Genomic DNA, 12,000 nt, shown 5'->3' with positions numbered 1-12,000 from the left:
TTATGCTTTGAAGCATTATAACTGAATGTTCTACGGGTAAAATCCTTAAGCCAGGCGTAGTGGTGCATGTCTATAATCCCAGCTCAGGAGAATAAGGCAAGAGGAATACAAGTTTGAGGTCAGCCTAGGTTCCCAGCAGTATTCTGTCTTAACAATAAAATAGAAGGGGCTGGAGGGCTGCCTTGGCAGGTAAGATCAGTTGTTGCTCTTGTAAAGGTCCTCGATTCAGTTTCCAGAACCCACGTAGTGGTTCACTACCATTTGTAACTCCAGTTCCAAGAGCTCTGCCTTGTGGCCTCAGTGGACACCAGGCACAGGTGGCACACATACATATATTCAGGGACAGGAAAGGCAGAGATTTTATTAAAACACTCTTACACATAAAATAAAATGAATAATAAAAGTTAAAGAGAACATCTCTACTCCTTGAAAATATTAGAATACAATGCGGTGCTGGTGGGGAGAAGGAGTTGAGACAAGATCTAACTACATAACTCTGGCTTTCCTAGAACTTGTATTTAAATTAGGCTGGCCTTGAACTCCTAGAGATCTACCTGTCCTCTGCCTCTTCAGTGCTGAGATCAAAGGCGTGCACCACCCTACTTCTCTAGAACAGTTGTTGAGGAGTATGTTTAAAGCTTCCAGTAGAAAAAGAAACTGGGGTCTTGTGTGCAAAGGCTGCAAACTGCAGCGCCCTTGGGAGTGCATGTAGCCTGTTGCCTATATGGATTACCCAAAGGGACCTTGGAGACAATTTTCCAGCAGATATTCATGTTCCCAGGGTGCCTTTGGGTAGCCCCAGGACACAGAAGCCGGGGCTGACATTGACCAGGTCATCATGTCCAGCTACACCAAGCTACAGAATAAGGAATATGAGATCGAGCCCCTGAACAGAGCCAAGGTCAAGTTCCTTTGTTGCCGGAAGATCCACACCTCAAATCAGTGGGGCCTCTAAATTGAATCCAGCTGAATTTGAAGACATGGTAGCTGAGAATTGGCTTGTCCCCAATGGCTATGCAGTCAAGTATACCCTCAATCATGGTCCCCTGAACAAATGGAGGGTTTGCACTCCTGAGGGCTTCTACTGTGCTCTCCCACAACTCATGGGATCATGTTCGGGGATAAATCACATCTCACATCCAGTTTGAAAAAAGAAAATAAGCCGGGCAGTGGTGGTGCATGCCTGTAATCCCAGCACTTGGGAGGCAGAGGCAGGCGGATTTCTGAGTTCGAGGCCAGCCTGGTCTACAGAGTGAGTTCCAGGATAGTTCAGGACTACACAGAGAAACCCTGTCTCGAAAAACCAAAAAAAAAAAAAAAGAAAGAAAAAGAAAAGGAAAAAGAAACATCAATACACATTAAAAAAATCTTTAAAACAAAAAAGAAAAGTTGGTTGGCAGCAGTGTACACCTTTAATTCCAACACACGGGGAGGCAGAAGCAAGCAGATCTCTGTGAGTTCGAGTCGAGGCCAGCCTCATCTACAGAGTGAGTTCCAGGACAGCCAAGGCTGCAGAGAGAAACCCTGTCTCAAACAAACAAACACCCCCCCCCAAAAAAAAGAAAAATGAAGTAGCATCAGAAGGAAAAGATATAAAGAAAAGCAGTAAGAATTCACTCTGATTGGCCCTTCTCTCAAACTTTCCCTGTATTAATTCATTTTTATCCTTACACTAGAATTCTGAGGAGGGTTTATTATCTTAGCCTATAGATAAGAAAGCCAAGGTACAGTAAGGTGGGGTCACTTGTTCTGAGGCTATTCAGTTTATCAAACCCATGATTTGAATATGGTTCTCCTGCCCTGTTTTCCAGTCTTTCCACAGGTTTCTCGATAGCATGCCCAGATCAAAAGTGACAGTCCGACCCAGAGAGGTGATCCACTGGTGTAGCTCCAACTGTTCAGGAGGCTGAGGTGGAAGGATTTCGTGAGGTCAAGAATATGGGTCTAGCCTGGGCAACATAGTCAAGATATCGTCTCAAAAATAAATAAGAAAGCTAGACGTGGTGGTGCACACTCATCCCAACCCTCAGGGGCATGTGGATACTCTGTGAGTTCTAAGCTAGCCTGGTCTACATAGTGAGTTCCAGAACAGACAGGGCTATGCAGAGAGACTCTGTCTCAAACAAAACAAAACAAAAACAAAAGAGCAAACAAAAAAACAAAGCATGGTCTGTTGAAAAGACACAATGCCGTTTAAAAAGAAACATACAAAACGAAAAACAAAACAAACAAAAACCCCAGCTTTCTGCACTCTCTCTGGACCAGTGAGCAGGGACGGCCTCAGTATGTAGAACCACGCCAGCGAGTTTGTGGAGCTGTACATGTCGTGGAAATGCCCCACGAGCAACTGCAACATTGCTGCCAAGGACCAGGCGTCCATCCAGATGAATGTGGCCGAGGTTGACAGGGGCACAGGCCGGTTTAAGGACCAGTTGAAACTCTATGGCATCTGCGGGGCCATTCGCAGGATGGGCAATCAGATGATTCTATTCTCCAATTTGTTAAGGCTGATGGAATTGTCTCAAAGAAATTTTGCACAGAAGAAATCAGGAATAATTTGTTATAAATAAAAGTGGTAAGTACGCATGACAGTTTTAAAAAAAAAACAAAAACCTTGCAACAGATTGAAACCAACTATTTACAGATAAATTATTCTTTCATACTCTCCCAGTGTTACAAGTGCCAGCTTCGTATACCTGTCCCAAGTGTGTCCATGACAAGTGCTTACCTGAGGCATATCATGTACAATAGGCCTCAATCTCTTAATCTGTCAACCTCCTCAGCAGGCTCCATCCCCTTTCCCATCTGACATAACAGGTTTCACTGTGAGACAACTTGGGTCCAGTGGAAGGGAGATGTGGAACGCAGAGGGACTTGGAAGATAAGATTGAAGATGTTTAGGGGCACATAAACCTTGTGATGATCAAGAGTGGCTGAGGTCTCTGACCAGCCATCTTTTAGCTAGATGATATTGCAAGGAAAGAAAGGGGCCTGGCAGAGTTTCAGGATGAGGTGGGACCCTACGGGGGTAAAATTGGAAATATAGTTGAGAGACCAGGGCATGGCAGAATGGCAGTAGGTATTTATGGTAGAGTTTTAAGATCATTAGGGAGTGTAGCAACTGCCCTCCTAGAGTTACCTTTGTTCTGACCCATGACTTTTCTCTTTACTGTCCTTCCTTCCTTTATCTCTTTTATTGAGATAGGGTCTCACTATGCATAGCTGGCTGGACTAGAATTTGAGAAGTAGACTACCAGGTTGGTCACAAACTCATAAGAGATCCACCTGCTTCTGCCTTCTGAGTGGCCAGGATTACTGTTGGCGTGCCACCACACTCTGCAGCTTTTGGGAAAAAATGATGTATTTGTTTATTTCTATATAGTGTGAGTGGGTGTGCATTGAGTATGTTTGTGTGTGCATTGTATAGAGGTCAGAGGACAGCTTGAAGAAGTCAGTTCTCTCCTTCTACCTTTACGTGGGTTCAGGGGATTGAACTCAGGTCTTCAGACTTTGTGGCGTTGGCTATTATTCACTGAGCCAGCCCACTGGCCCTCGTGTGTGTTATATCACAACTGAGAGAGCAAAAGTGAGAGGAGACCCAAAAGCAAGACCGAGAGTGGGAGGGAGAGCTTGAGAAGGATTTTGCAGATGTGACTAAATCAGCTGGTCGCTTTTTTGCTTTTTGTTTTTTGTTTTTTGGTTTTTTTTGTTTTGTTTTTCGAGATAGGGTTTCTCTGTGTAGCCCTGGTGTCCTGGAACTCACTCTGTAGACCAGGCTAGCCTTGAACTCAAAAATCCACCTGCCTCTGCCTCCCAAGTTCTGGGATTAAAGGTGTGCTCCACCACCGCCCGGCACAGAGGGTCGCTTTAAACACTTATTTAACTTGTGTGTTTGTTAGAGATAGGGTCTCACTGCATAGCTCTGGCTAGAACTCACTTTGCAGACCAGGCTGGCCTCAAACTCAAAGCGATCCACCTCTTTCTGCTTCTCCAGTGCTGAGATTGAAGGTGTGTGCACTATTAACCCTGGTTTAGACAAATCAGGATCTTGCTATGTTACTGAGGGTGGCTTCACACTCCTGTGTTTAAGTGATCTATAAAATCAGTCTCCTGAGTTGCTAGGATTGAAGTCATACATCAGCAGTCTTAGCTTCTAAATGAAGGATTTTGAAATGGGGAAATTTATTCTGGATTATCCAAGTAGACCCTAATTGTAACCACAGGTGTTCTTATGGAAGGTAAGTGAAGCAAGTCTGACTGACAAAGAGGAAGTGATAGAGTGGGGATAGAGATTATGGTGACATGGCTCCAAGCCAAGGAATGACAGCAGGGCACAAGGAGCTAGAAGAGACAGAGACTACATTTTCTCTTTGAGAGTCCAGAACAGCTTTGATGACACCTTGATTTTGGCTCAGTGAAATTCGTTTTACATTTCTAGTTCCCAGAACTGTGAAAGAACAGATTTCCAAATTTCTGTTGTCCTAAGCCATCAGGTTAATGATGATGGGTTACAGCAGTCACAGAAAACCTCACCCTGAAGCTTTGGGGGGGTGAAGTTGGAAGTTATTGGGAGGCTCTTAGATATGCCTGCGAATCACTGGTGGAAATTTGGGGACTACTGGAAAGTACATGGGTGCTGTGAGAACCATCAAAGGGATGTGGGGTCACTGGAAACTGGTTTGTGTATAGTTAGGAGTTTGGGACTGTAAATGGGGAACAGCTGCTAGTACCACTAGGGGATATACTAAGAGGCAATTTTAGGGTGTAGTTGGGAATTCTTGGGGAACGATATAGATGGCACAGTTGAGAAAAACTGGTTTTAGGTTTTAAATGTGTGTGTGTGTGTGTTCAGAAAGAAGTAAACATACAGAAGTTGGAGAACAGCTTTCAGGAGTCAGTACTTTTCATCCACTCTTGAGGTAGGGTCTTTTCTTCCTGTGGCTATGCGCTGTTTTCCTGGGTGGGTGGCCTGGAAGTTTCCAGCCTGGTATGATGGTGAATGTCTGTAATCTCACCCCTTAGAAGGTGGATAGAGAGGCAGCAGGATCTTTAGCAAGTTTGAGACAAGCCTGAGCTACATGAGACTCTATCGAGAGGGGGGGGGGACAGGAGAGAGAGAGAGAGAGAGAGAGGAGAGACGGGAGAGGGGAGAGAGAGACAGAGACAGAGACAGAGAAGGAGGAGAAGAGGAGAGGTATCATGGGGGCACACCTTTAATTCCAGCACTCAAAGGCAGAAGCCAGACTGGTGTACAGAGTTCTAGGATGGCCAGTGCTTTGTAGAGAGACCTTATCTCCAAAACAACAAAGAAAAGAATAGAAAAGAAGGAAAGAAGGAACAATACAAAGAAGGGAAAGGAGGAAAAGAAAGGCGGGAATGTCAGAAATAAAGCATCGAGAGACAAAGGACACACATACACACACTCAGCGCCAGACAAGTTAGGCATGAAAATCATTAAACAATATAGTTTGAGATGACAGTTTTACAGTTTGTGGGTATAGTTGTGAGATTTGGGGAAGGGAGTTAGTTAAGGAGTATTTATAGGCAGAGTCGGGGCTCTTGGGCAATTTTAGAGGTGACATAATTATTGAAAAGTAGTTTGGAGTCAATGATGTTATGTATTGTTAAAAAGCATTTTGGGATATCTTTGGAAGTTTTGTTTGTTTGTTTGTTTGTTTTATTTACTTTTAGGTTTGTTTTTAACATTAAGAAAAACCCCTCTGAATGTTTGTGTGTGTGTGTGTGTGTGTGTGTGTGTGTGAATTTCAGGGAGCCATTCTGCTTTATAGCTGAAAGCTGATGGTGAGTGATTTGGGGCACAATTAATAGATCATTGACTAGGCTAATACTCAGTAATGAAAAGAAGAAAGAAGAGACTACTTGTTACATGCTATAATATGTGTAAATCTTCAAAACCTGAGCTATGGTAAAGCTCTTTTGAGAGACTGAGGCAGGGAGGCAGAGGCAGGCAGATTTCTGAGTTTGAGAGTTCAAGGCTAGCCTGGTCTACAGAGTGAGTTCCAGGACAGCCAGGGCTACACAGAGAAACCCTGTCTCGAACCCCTCCCCCCCAAAAAAAAGAGAGAGAGGCTGAGGCAGAAGCATCACAAAGAGTTCAGGTTAGCCTGGGACACACAGTGTGAGACCATGTCTCAAAAAAAAAAAATGATCACAGGCACCCCTAAACCTTATGCTAAGCTAGACATTAAAATAGCGAGAGCCCTGGGTGGGAGTGGTGGAATGGAGTGGCAGTGCACACCTTTAATCCCAGCACTTGGGGAGGCAGAGACAGGTGGATCTCTGAGTTTGAGGCCACCCTGGTCTAAAGAGCAAGTTCCAGGAGAGCCATGCTACTCAAAGAAATCTTGTCTCAAAAAACAAAATAAAACAAACAAGCAAACAAACAAACAACCCTCCCCCCAAAAATCTACATGTTGGAGCCAGAGAGATGAGCCCACAGTTAAGAGCACTTGCTGCCCTTGTAGAGGATGCACATGGAGACTAGAGCCATTTGTATCTCCAATTCTAGGGAAGCTGGTGCCCTCTTCTGGTCCCCACAGGCACTGAATGCACGCGGTACACTCATACACATACATGCAAGCAAAACACTCATATACATAAAATAAAAATGAATATTTAAAAAGTCTACATATTACACTTATATAAAAGGTCTAGGATAAAGGAGCTCTATAGACAGTGATTTGTGGTTGTCTAGGAGTGGAATTGGGACCTTATTGGAATGGTGGGGGTGAAAGGCTAAGGAGTTGATTTTAATTAATTTATCTCTTTTGTTTTTACATGTATGAGTGTATTGCCTGCATGTATGTGTGGGCACCATTTGTATGGACTACCCTATGAATGCTGGAAACCAAACTCAGGTCCTCTGGAATAGCAGCCACTGTTTGTAACCGTCTGTGCCATCTCTCCAGCTTCATGGATCAGGAGTTGAATATCATCCTCAGTCACACAGCAAGGTCCAGGCCATCTTAGGCCACATGAAATTGTCTTTAAAAGTGGGGAAAAGTTGGAAGATGGAGAGATGGCTCAATGGTTAAGAGTACTGACTGCTCTTCCAGAGGTCCTGAGTTCAATTCCCAGCACCCATATGATGCTGCCCTCTTCTGGTGTGTCTAAAGACAGCAACAAATACTCATATGCATAAAATAAATAAACATTTAAAAGAAAAGTGGGGAAAAGTCTAGGGTTATGGCTCAGGAGGTGGAGGTAGGAGGTAGGTAGTTAAGACTATCTTTGACTACTAAGACTTGGGAATCAGCTTGTACCTCACGGGACCTCATTCCCCAAACAGACAAAAAAACAACGAAGGAAGCTTTGTAGAGATGGTCTGTTAGTGGAAGGTGGTTCGGTTTGGTGGGGTGTCCATGGAGCATGGTCTACAGTTAAACCAATGACAGTTGGAAGCAATTAGAGGTGCAGGTGGAGTCTATATTGAACATAACTGGAGATCTTTGGGGTGACTTTGCAGGTTCTTGGATAACCCACTCAACAGAAGGTGATGTGGAGATTACAGAGAGCGGGGTCAGCAGCAGCATTTTTTCACTGATAGAGCACTGACCTATTACATATGAGGCCCTGGATTCCTGAAATTCTTGGTACTGCAATTGAATGAATGATTAATGCAAATGCTGTTTGAAAGTTATTGGCTGTGAGGGTCGATTGCCGATAGTGAAGAAGGGATAGTTTGGAGGCTACGGATGGCAGTTTATTGGTGCAGACTGAGTATTGATGAAGGGTGGACTGGAGGTACCGTTTGAGATTAACAGTTGAGGGTGTTATGTGGGAGTCGCCTAGATGTGATATCACTGGGTTCGGAGCCCGATACCAACAGAGTGAACTGTGGGAAGTGATTTGGGGGTGCAACTCAGATGTAAAGAGTGATTTGAAGGCTACTGGAGTGTAGCTTGAAGCACATACCCTAGAGGTGTGCTATGGAAAAAAAATTGTGCTTGCAATTTTGACTTCTATGGAGGTTAACTTGCAGGTCTAACCTAGGGTCAACAAATGATTTCTGCATGCTTGATGAATAGAATTGTATGTTGGTGCAGGCTAATGAAGCATAGAATGGCCTAGCCTTTAATAAAGGTGCTGCTTGCGATCAGACAATACTTTGGAGATAAAATTTGGAGGATGATGGAAGGTCGTTTGGGGGAGCATCTAGGAGATGGCAATAGGAGCTTTTGGGAGTACTTCAGAAGCATGATAAAGGCTTATAGATAGAATTTGGGATATTGTCTTGGGGAAGAGAGACTTGAGAGGATCCGGGCGGCTCACCTAGGGGGTGTGGCTTAAAGCTCTGCCGCCCAAAAAAGCGCGTGCGCACAAACTCCCCGCTTCTTCTTCATTCCTGGTGCTCCCAAAGCAGGAAAACCTAAGACCCAAACTGGCGCCTGCGCACTTTGTCTCTGCCGCTGCTGTGGTCCCGCGCCCCGCCCCCCTCGTCCTCCAGCCCCTAGGTTCGCGCTCAGCGGAGGAGGTGGCTGTGCAGCCAGAGACGGACGTCCTGAGTTAAAGGTGAGGGGCGCGGGGCCGCCGCCCACGGCGGGGCCACCGCACCTCCCCCATCATCCGGGGGTCCCCCATCTGCCCCTGAAAGCTAACGCTTGTGCGTGCGGTCAAACGCGGCCCAGAGGTAGGGAGCAGGCGAGGAGGCGCACGCCCAGGGCGAGCGGGGCGCTGCGAGGGAAGGCGCGCCCACTAGATCCCTTTGGGCCTCTACGGACCCCACCTGCGCGGCAGTACGAGGACCGTCGGTGAGTAACCAACCGTTCCTGCCAGGAGAAGAAGGGTGGGGACAGGGCGGGACGAGTCCTGGAAACGCCCACAGGGATGGACCTGCGCGCGCACCTACACCCTCTGACCCTATGCCCTCACCCCTGACCCCTGTCTGACCTGGCGACATCTCTTTTAAACCCCAAAGTCCTAGTCCTGGCAACCTTGGCCCAGAACCTTCAGTTCTACCCCTGACCTAACTATATTTTGGCGTGGTGTGATCTTGAACCCCTTCTTTGTCCGCCCAGTTCTGATTCCCGACCCCAACCGGGTTTGCCTTTGGCCAGATCCTTCCTTGCTTGACCCTATTCTATCTCTGAAGCCCTTGTTTCGATGCCCAGCACTAACTCTGATTCTGATCTGATGCTTGACCACACTGTTCTTAAAATGCTTATCCAGTCTCTGAATCCCTTCCAACCAAATGTTCTAACACTCTGTAACCCTAATTTGTTCCAGTTCTATCCAGATTGCTGACCTCTGACTTCTGTAATGCTCCCCACTACGGCGCCCCCCCCCCACTGCTCATCTCCATCATGGCTCACTCACTACCTTTAGACAACCTCTTCTGTCTCCTGCCGTTTCCCCTTTTTCTGTTCCAGCAGCACCACCGCTTCCCTGTCTTCATTGTGCCCTGGTCTTTTCTTGTTCTGACCTCGTCTTGAACCTGCTGCTCACTGGTTTGGCTTATCTCAGTCATACATTCTAGCTATTGTTCTAGACCGTTGGTTGTCTCCTTGTACTTCCTGTCCTCTTCTGAAGCCCGGTCTTCTTTCCAGCATCTTGTCTTGCCTGTATTCGTCTGCTTAATAGATAGGATTTGCCTATGTAGCCTTGACTGTCTTGGAACTTGCTGTGTAGTTCAGGATGGCCTCAAACTGGTGATTGGGATCCTTTTGCCTCTGCCTACTGAGTGCTGGGAGTATAGGCATGTACCTTTGTTTTTATATAGGATCTTACTATGTAGCCCAGGCTGGTCGGGAACTTGGAATCATTCTGTCTGCATCTCCAGAGTGCTAGGGTTACAGGTGTATCCCACCATAGCTGGCGCCTGCTCTGCCTTTGATCTCCATCAAATAGGGACCTTTTCTGTTTTACATCCCGTACTCAGCCTTTCCTCCTTCCTAACACCCATTTCCCATCTCCTTTGCACTCTCCTTTGCAATATATCTTGCCTCAGAACTTGAAGGCTCTGTTGTCCCCAGGGCTCCTAAAGTGTGTTCCTTATACTGCTTTGAACAGGAACAGACAGGCTTGTATGCTCCGAGTTGGCAGGTGGAGTTTTTGTATGGGTCTTCCCCCCTCCCCCATCTCCATCCTAGTGATCTCATATGGCGCTTGCATTTCTCTTCCTGCCCCAGGAGTGCATGGAAATGTTCCTACACCTCCCTGCTCTCCCCAAATGTGAAAGAACAGCCTAAATTATTCATTGCCTCTCTGGGAGTCTGAGAGGTCTGGATCGTGTTTCCAGCCTTTCTATATTGGGGACCGTCCCATGTTGGGTATGGGAGGTATGGAGGTTGAAAGCGTACTAGGTTAAGAGACAGACAGAGGGTGAGTATGAATCTTTGAAGTCATGGTATCTGCTTCACCTGACTTTGATCTTAGGGGGTGCTCTCTGCTCTTTGGAAACTGGCAAAAACAAAATAGAACCCTTTTCTAGGTCACAGACTTCAGGACTTGGTAGGGGTGGGATGAGAGAAGGGGTTTCTCCCTTTCTCTCATGAAATTATCAAGAAACATTTTGGTGCTAAGCCCATCTCCTCCATGTGTGTGAGTGTGTAGGGCATAGGCAGTGACTGTTGCTGGATACTGGAATCAGGCTTATTCAGCCTGGTAGTGCTATGCACCTGTATCGCCAGGTACTCAAGAAGCAGATGTTAGGAGGGTCACTTGGTCCCAGAAGTACTTGTTCAGCCCAGCAAATAGCAAGACCCACCATTGATTTGTTTGTTTGTTTCTCAGACAGGGTCTCACTACGCAATTGTTGTTGGTCTTGAACTCCCTGTATATACCAGGTTGGCCTTGAACTCACAGGGATACACCTGCCTCTGCCTCTTGAGTGCCAGGATTAAAGGAGTGTGCTACAATGCCTGGCAAGACACACCCCCCTCTCCAGAATACTTTTATTTATTCTTAATTTTTTTGAAACAGAGTTTCTCTGTATAACAGCCCTAGCTGTACTGTTAACTTGATTTGTAGACAAGGCTAGCCTCAAACTCACAGTGATCTGTCTGCCTTGGTTTCTGGAGTGCTGGGATTAAAAAGGTGTGTCACCACACTGGGCCCCTTTGATATTTTTTAATAAAATAAACTATAATAAGATAAAAAAATCACATTGAACTTGGACAAAGTAAACCAATAGAAGGAAAATACCCTAAGAAAAGGCACAAGAATCAGAGGCCCACTCATTTACACACTCAGGAGTCCTATACAAATACTAAACTGAAGCTGGGTGGTGGTACACACCTTTGATCCCAGCACTCAGGAGGCACAGGCAGGCGAATCTCTTGAGTTCAAGACCAGCCTGGTCTACAAAATGAGTTCCAGGACAACCAGAGCTACACAGAGAGACCCCATCTCCAAAAACCAAGCAAGTAAACAAATAAAAACCTAAAAACTAAACTGAAAGCTATCCTACATAGATGCAGAGGACATGGCAAGACATATCTTTTAACAAGTGGGAAGACAGACCAGGTGGTGGTAGATGTCACCTTTAGTCTCAGTGATTGGGAGGCAGAGGCAGGCAAATCTATGAGTTTGAGACCAGCCTGGTCTACAGAGTGAGTTCCAGGACAGCCAGGCTTATGTAGTGAGACTGTGTTCAGAGAATCCAAAAACAAACAAACACAGTGGATCAGGGATAAGCTGGATAAGTTTCATCCTTAGTGTTGTGGAGAAAATGAATAAAATTTCAGGCTCATCTAGTGATGACAAGAGAATGAGATTCCTGTGCTGTCCAAATCCTTGATTTTGAGGATAAATAGGGAGAACAAGAGGCTAATGTATTAGTTTCATTGACTGTTGAAGATGAGTAAGGAACGTGAGACCCATTTTATTTATCCAGAACATTTATATAGACCTACTACCAGCTTGGAGCTTACTCGCCGTCCCAATCTTTTTGGTAGATAAGTTTCGAGAGAGGAAGACGTTCAGGAGTTCACTAGTGAAAAACACTTAAGTTATCTGAAGGTATTTTGTTTTTATATAGGA

At 45.6% G+C, this 12,000-nt stretch overlaps 2 pseudogenes; both read left to right on the top strand.

Moving 5' to 3' along the window:
- The first annotated feature begins 642 nt into the window (after window positions 1-642).
- Window positions 643-756, top strand: LOC114624093 (annotated as a pseudogene).
- A 1,529-nt stretch (window positions 757-2,285) lies between these two features.
- LOC114624075 lies at window positions 2,286-2,566 on the top strand (annotated as a pseudogene).
- The last annotated feature ends 9,434 nt before the right edge of the window (window positions 2,567-12,000 follow it).

This window comes from Grammomys surdaster, unplaced genomic scaffold (genome assembly GCF_004785775.1).
Source record: "Grammomys surdaster isolate TR1022 unplaced genomic scaffold, NIH_TR_1.0 204, whole genome shotgun sequence".
Taxonomy (NCBI): Eukaryota; Metazoa; Chordata; class Mammalia; order Rodentia; family Muridae; genus Grammomys; species Grammomys surdaster.
Note: the sequence above shows the minus strand (reverse complement) of the source record. Positions and strands in the feature narration are given on the sequence as shown.